Genomic DNA, 7,213 nt, shown 5'->3' on the forward strand with positions numbered 1-7,213 from the left:
AGACAGCATATTAAAAAGCAAAGACATTACTTTGTCAACAAAGGTCCATGTAGTCAAGGCTATGGTTTTTCCAGTAGTCATGTATGGATGTGAGAGTTGGACTATAAAGACAGCTGAGCACCAAAGAATTGATGCTTTTGAACTGTGGTGTTGGAGAAGATTCTTGAGAGTCCCTTGGACTGCAAGGAGATCCAACTAGTCCATCCTAAAGGATATCAGTCCTGAATATTCATTGGAAAGACTGATGTTGAAGCTGAAACTCCAATCCTTTGGCCACCTGATGGGAAGAGCTGACTCATTGGAAAAGGCCCTGATGCTGGGAAAGATTGAAGGCAGGAGGAGAAGGGGACGACAGAGGATGAGATGGTTGGATGGCATCACTGACTCAATGGACGTGAGTTTGAGTAAGCTCTGGGAGTTGGTGTTAGACAGGGAGGCCTGGTGTGCTGCAGTCCATCAAGTCGCAAAGAGTCGAACATGACTGAGCGACTGAAACGAACTGAAGCTGTTGAGAGCTATCTGGGATTAAAAAGTTCTCACAATATATGTGTAGCTGATTCACTTACCTGTATAGCAGAAACTAACATAATACTGTAAATCTACTATATTTCAATAATTTTTAAAAGTTATCACAAAATTTAGTAACTAGTCTCTCTATTCCTGTATATGTTCAAAACTTCCTATAATACAAATAATAAAAAAAGACATGGTCCCTGTAGTCTGAGAACTGGAAGGAGCTCAGCATTAGATTGATCATGGATTTCAATTGCTGCTCTATATAAATAAGTATATAAAAATTATATATATATTAGTATGATTTCTCTAGAGGGCAAGGTGGCAATGTATATAAAAATTTTTTAAATTTCTGTTTTATGACAGTAAAGTTTCCCCAGGCTATCTCCTGAATTCCATAATTAGAAAAATAGTCAGGGGGCATGGTTGACGAGTTATTTCTATGAATAAGTTCTTTGTTTTGGACCCAATTTCTTGATCTACAAAATTGGTAATAATTTTTTAAACACATCTCTTTGCAAAACTGGGAAAAATGAAAGGCTTGTGGGAATAGTACTACATAATTCATAGTTTTCAGATACTGATGCTGAAGGCAAAATATGTTGGGTATGGATAATGTGTATGGTGCTTTGAAATTTAAATTATAAAGGAAATGAAAATTATTAATTTTAGACTATTTAAAGCATGCATGTTAAAATGGCAATAGCGAGCAGCAAAAGAATAGACATGTAATATATAACTTTCAAATTAGTAGAGAGAAAAGTGGAATGCAGAAGAAAAAAAAATCTTAGTCTAATAGAAGCTAAGGGAATTCCCGGGCAGTCTAGTGGTTAGGACTCAATGCTTTCACTTCCATGACTTGAGTTCAATCCCTGACCAAGGAACTAAGACCCTGCAAGCTGCTTGGCATGGCCAAAGATAAATAAATAAATAAAGCCAAGAAAAGAGGAGGAGGAAAATGAAATAGTAAAAAGGACAAATAAAAATCACATAAGGGGATAAGAATAAATCCAAATATATCAGTAGTAGCTCTGAATATAAATAGGCTGAGGTACTCAATAAAAATGTCAAGGATTGTCAGGATAAATAAATGAACAAAACCCAGTTATATACTGTTTAAAAGAGAAATAATTTCATTTAGACTTCAATGTAAGGACATGGAAAGACTATATATCAAAGGATAGAAAAATGTACTGGGCAAAAACTGACCAAAGAAACATGAAGTAGCTATTTTCATATAACACTTTTAAATGTATGGTAAAGTGTTATTAGAGGTGAAAGAAGTCACTTCATAATGGAAAAAGTCAATTCAACTAAGAAGATATAATATTTCTAAATGTGTAATTGCCTGTTAACATAGCCAAGGTTTTCTTCAAAACAACAATTGACAGATCTACAAGGATAAATTTATAGACCCACTATCATAGTGGGAGATTCTAACACATCTTTTATAGTAACTGATAGATCAAGCAAAAAATAAACAGTAAAGATATTAAAAGACTTGAACAGCATAACTAGCAAGCTGGATAAAATAGATATATATGTATAAAATTTCAACAATTAGAGAGTATACATTACTTTCAAGTATATTTGAAGCACATACAAAAATTAACCACATGCTAGCTTCAACAATGGAGAAGGCAATGGCAACCCACTCCAGCACTCTTGCCTGGAAAATCCCATGGATAGAGGAGCCTGGTGGGCTGCAATCCATGGGGTTGCTAAGAGTCGGACACGACTGAGCGACTTCACTTTCACTTTTCACTTTCATGCATTGGAGCAGGAAATGGCAACCCACTCCAGTGTTCTTGCCTGGAGAATCCCAGGGATGGGGGAGCCTGGTAGGCTGCCGTCTATGGGGTCACACAGAGTCGGACACAACTGAAGCGACTTAGCAGCAGCAGCAGCTTCAACAAATTTCCAAGATTTGGTGTAGTATTAGATCACCTTCTCTAATTATAATGCAACTAAGTTATAAATCAGTATTTTTAAATGACTATGAAAAATTCACTTGTTTAGAAACTTGAAACACAATATTAGATAACTTATAGGTGAAAGAAAAATTATAATGAACATTAGATTTAGGACTGAATACTTGGATATGAAACATAATGAAAAAATGCTGCATATCAAAATTTGTGAGGTCATCTAAAATGATATTTACAAGGAAATGAATAGACTTAAAAGCTTTCACTAGAAAAAAAGGAAGGCTCAGAACTAATCTGTGAAACATGAAATTAAACATGTCAGACTAATCCTCAGGAAAGCAGAAGGAAGGAAATAATAAAGGTATAAGTAAGAGTCAATGAAATATAAAGCAAATATATAGATAGAAGTATCAACAAAACCAAGAATTATTTCTTTGAAAAGACTAATAAAATACAAAACCTCTAGAAAGATTAATCAGTGTGGAAAAAGACAGATGATGCATATATACATTTTAGAATTTAAAAAGTGAGAGATACAGATGCTACAGAGATGAAACATAACAGTAAGATAATATAAAGAACTTCATATCAATACACTTGAAAACTTGGGTTTAAAAATGAGCTTATTCTTTGAAAAATACGATTACTAAAAGTGAATTTAGAAATAGAGAATCCAAAATGTCCTTTAACCACTAAAGAAAATGTCAGTACATAAAATTGTACCCCGGGGGTGGAGGGGAAACACTGGATGCACAGTTCTTGACAGGCTTGGTTGGTTGGTTCTACCAACCACTGAAGGAAAATATCATTCAATATTTCTCAATTTTTTCCAAAGAAAAGAAAATTAGTACACTCCTAGAGTTATTTTGGTACCAAAACCTAACAGAGGAATGATACAAGTCACTCTTATTCATGGTTGAGACATAAAAATTATTTTAAAACTTAGCAAACTAATGGCAGCCCACTCCAGCATTCTTGCCTGGAAAAATCCATGGACAGAGGATTGCAGGCGGGCTGCAGTCCATGGGGTTGTGTGACTGAGGACGCATGCATGAGGGTATAGGGAAATGGGTTGGTAGCAATAAACTGGTAAAACTAAAAAACAAAACAAAAACCTTAGAAAACTACATTTAGCAACGTATTAAAATGATAATGAATATTTACCAAGCTGGGTTTACACCAGAAATGCAAGGTTAGTTTGGAGAATTAGCATAATTCATCGTATTAACTGATTAAAAAGAAAAAAATCCCATATGATCATTTTACCAATATGGAAAACACATTTAATAATACTTAACATTCATTCATGATTTTAAAAGTCCCTTAGCTAATTAGGAACAAAAGGGCTCTTCCTATACCTGATAAAGTGCCCTATGCCAATAAGTATAGCAGACATCATCCCGGGGAAATCTTGAAAGTATTTCCTTTAAAATCAGAAACCAGACAAAGATGCCTCCTGGCACAATCCTTGTTCAGCCAGTGGAGGTTCCAGCAAGTACAGTCAGAGAAGGAAAAAAAAAAAAAAAAGGTGGAGGAAAAAAAGAAAGAAATGGTAATTATTTGAATTTTGTGTGGTATATTTTATATCGATTATATGTCAATAAAGCAGTTAAAAAAACTTTCTGCCTTGATCCTGGCCTAACCTGAGCCAACCTGGCCTTACTTAATTTAAACTAACACCTTCGGTATTCAGGTAGAGTGATCCTGTAACAAGAAGATCTCAGCCCAAGGACTTCCACCTCTGTGCCTCTCTCTTAGGTTAAGTACTTGATGTAGGAACAGGAACTGCTGGCAGTTAGAGCTGCCTTTGAAGCATGGAGTCTCTGCGTCTATAATGATGTAGACCAAACTATGCATTATGATACCATCGAAGCAAAATTGGATGCTCAGTTTTGCCAGGTGAAGTGGCACTATTCCAGAAGGGGTAGACTTTTCACATCCAATCTGTTCCATTGAGTACATACCCAGTCGAGTAGGTCTGGGTGGAGCCAAGACCCCACCTCAAGAGAGCCTCTGACCTAGGCATTTTACCGCCATTATAGTCTAATTGAGGCAAGTGAAACAGACAACAGGCAGATGCCCCTATGCAGGAGCACTGGCTGCTTCTCAAAGAACCAGCTTTTGGTTTCATTGGTTTTCTCTACTGTCTTTCTGTTTCCTATATTATTGATTTATACTTTAGTCTTCATTATTTATTTTCTTCTAATTACTTTGCGTTTGTTTTTCTAATTTTTGAGGTGGAAGCTGAGATCATTGATTTGAGATCTTTCTTATTTTTAATTTAATTTTATTTTTAAATTTTACATAATTGTATTAGTTTTGCCAAATATCAAAATGAATCCATCACAGGTATACATGTGTTCCCCATCCTGAACCCTCCTCCCTCCTCCCTCCCCATACCATGCCTCTGGGTCGTCCCAGTGCACTAGCCCCAAGCATCCAGTATCATGCATCGAACTACTTCTAGTTACATACCACAAATTCTGTACATTATATTTTCATTTTCACTCAGTTCAAAATATTTTCTAATTTCCCTTTGATCTCTTCTTTGACTCATGGATTATTTGAAATTGCCTTATTCAGTTTTTAAATATATTTAAACACTTCTCAGATGCTTTTGTTATTAATTTCTACATTAATTCTATTGCGGTGAAAGAATATACATTGTATCACCTTAATACCTTAACATTTATTGAGACATTTTGTTCAACAGGGGCTTCCCTGGTAGCTCAGACAGTAAAGAATCTGCTTACAATGCAGGCAACCTGGGTTCCATTCCTGGGTTGGGAAGATCCCCTGGAGAAGGGAATGGCAACCCACTCCAGTATTCTTGCCTGGAGAATCCCATGGACAGAGGAGCCTGGTGGGCTACAGTCCATGGGGTCACACAGAGTTGGACACGACTGAACGCCTAACATACTACACTGTTTTGTACAACAGTATGATCTATCTTGATAGATGTTCCATCTGCACTTGAGAAAAATGTGACATCTGCTGTTGTTGGGTGGACTGTTCTATATGTGTCAAACAAGTTCGTTGATACTGTTGTTTAAGCCTACAATACCATTGCTTATTTTCTCTCTACTTATTCTGTTAATCATTGAGAGAATGTTGTTGAAATCACCAACTATAGTTGCAGATTTCTCCTTGTTGTTCTATCACTTTTTACTTCATGTATTGTTTAGGAGCATAAGCATTTAGGGCTGTTGTGTCCTCTTGAAGAATTGATCCCCTTATCATTATGAAATGACCTTCTCTGTCACTGATAATACTTTTTCTGCTTTCAAATTCACTTTGTTATGAATGCAATCGTGTCAACTGTTTTTGGCTGGGTTAGCATGGTGTCTCATGTCATCCTTTTACTTTTCACTTGTTTGTGTCTTTATATTTAAAGTGTGTAAAGCATACTTCATTTTACTGTACTTTTACTGCCCTTCACAGATATTGCATTTTTTAATAAATGGAATGTTTGTGGCAACTCTGCATTGAGCAAATCTATTGGCACTGTTTTTTCAACAGCATTTGATCACTTTGTATCTCTGTATCACATGTTGAAAATTCTCCCAATATCAATATTTCAAACTTTTTCATTATTATTATATTTGTTATGGTGGTCTGTGATCAGTGATCTTCGATATTGGTATTGCAATTTGTGTTTTTAATTTTTAAATTAAGGCATGTACATTACTTTTAGACCTAATGCTATTGCACACTTTATAGACTCCAGTATAGTTTAAACAACTTTTATATGCTCTGGGAAACCATAAATTTAATGTGATTCCCTTCATTGTGATATTTGCCTTATTGTAGTGGTATGAAATCAAGTGTGCAATATCTCTGAGGTATACCTGTATATTAAATTCAGCAATATTTGAATCTTATATTTTTATTGAATCTGACAATCTTTGTGCTTTAATTAGGGAGATTAGACCATTGACTTCTAATGTGATTATTGTTACATTGGTGCTAACTCTATCATCTTGCTATTTGTTTTCTCTTTGCCTCATCTGTTCTTTGTTCCCTTTACCTCTTTTTCTACCTTTTTTGGGAGTATTCTTCATTGTTAATTATCATATTTGATCTTCTTTGTTGGTTTATTAGCTATAGCTATTGTTATTTTACAGATTGATTCAAGATTTACAGAAGCATTTGTAAGTGATTAACAGTCTACTGTCAAGTAAATTAATACCCCTTCACCTCAGAGGAGCCTGGCGGGCTACAGTCCATGGGGTCGCAAAGAGTCAGACACGACTGAACGAATAACACTTTCACTTTATTCACTAGTATAAGAACCTAACAACACTATAAATCCATTTCTTCCCTCCCAGACTTTACGTTACTGTCATACATCTTGGTTTTACCTATTTACAGTGAAAGTGAAGTCGCTCAGTCGTGTCCGACTCTTTGCGACCCCATGGACTGTAGCCTACCAGGCTCCTCCATCCATGGGATTTTCCAGGCAAGAATACTGAAGTGGGTTGCCATTTCCTTCTCCAGGAGATCTTCCCGACCCAGGGATTGAACTCGGGTCTCCCACATTGTAGGCAGACGCTTTACCATCTGAGGCACCAGGGAAGTCTTATTTATAAGACTTTATTTACTTATTTATAAACCCCACAATTCATTGTTATTTTATCTGTTTAAAGAATCAGCTATCCTATAAAGAGATTTAATTATTATGGAAAAATATGTATTTACCCAAGTAGTCATCATTTCCAGCACACTTTATTCCTTTGTGTAAATACACATTTCCATCTGGTATCATTTTTGCT

The sequence above is a fragment of the Bos indicus x Bos taurus genome, unplaced genomic scaffold (assembly GCF_003369695.1).
Source record: "Bos indicus x Bos taurus breed Angus x Brahman F1 hybrid unplaced genomic scaffold, Bos_hybrid_MaternalHap_v2.0 SuperScaffold_100218, whole genome shotgun sequence".
NCBI classification, from domain to species: domain Eukaryota; kingdom Metazoa; phylum Chordata; class Mammalia; order Artiodactyla; family Bovidae; genus Bos; species Bos indicus x Bos taurus.